Source organism: Periplaneta americana, chromosome 2 (genome assembly GCF_040183065.1).
Source record: "Periplaneta americana isolate PAMFEO1 chromosome 2, P.americana_PAMFEO1_priV1, whole genome shotgun sequence".
Classification (NCBI taxonomy): domain Eukaryota; kingdom Metazoa; phylum Arthropoda; class Insecta; order Blattodea; family Blattidae; genus Periplaneta; species Periplaneta americana.
The window spans coordinates 5,294,201-5,295,102 of NC_091118.1; positions in this window are offsets into that span (position 1 = coordinate 5,294,201).

The window sequence follows — 902 nt, forward strand, 5'->3', positions numbered from 1 at the left end:
CAGTTAAGACTGGTTTTTAAACTTCCCCCTCAATATCTAAATTGACGTGTTTTTTGTTTAATTAAATCCTGTTTCAATTTATTATATAGTTATTTAGACTGGGAAGTTTTGAAATTAACACTCTGTATACATCTTAAACTATTATTTTTTTAAAGGAATTGAATTTGAGAGGAATGATACTGTTATTACATTCATGTCTGAAAGTTAAAATTTACTCTGTGATTCCCAAGGAAATAAAAATCAACATCTCTGGCTGGGATACACAATCACTGTCACGGTGTGTGAAAAATACCAGACTGATATAAACTGTAGTTTTGTTTTTTATTTGGGGTGGGAATGAAAGTCATTTTTTATATTAGATACTCTCATTAAAAATTATTAAAATAAAATAAGCCGTTTTTATAAACATATCAAGTTTGAACCAGCTGCCCTATAATAATAATTTAGAAATCTCACCATTTGTGAGCTGCCACAAGGGACAAAGAGTACTTAACTGTATAAATATTTACAAGTTCAGTGAACCATTAATTTTCTTTTGACAATGAAACTCCTGCAAGTACAGAGCTGCAAATACAGTTTTAGATTAGTGGAAATATAATCTAGTTTTAGAGAAAGTTGAGTATTACGAAAAAATAAAGAATGCTAATGAACTTGGTTTCATTTCGAATATAGGTGATGCTTCAGGAGAGCAATTGATCCTTTCAATGCAGCTAAAGTTACAATCGGAATAATAGATGTAGGTATTCCAAGCCTCTTGCTCCAACCAGAAGTCCGATTACTTCAAGCTCTTTTAGCCGGTACTTTTGGAGGTAATATGGAATGGTAGGATTGTAGATATTCTTTTTTTCCTTATCCACTTCTGCTGGCTGTTCCTCATTCGTTTCGAAACGCACAGTGGGATC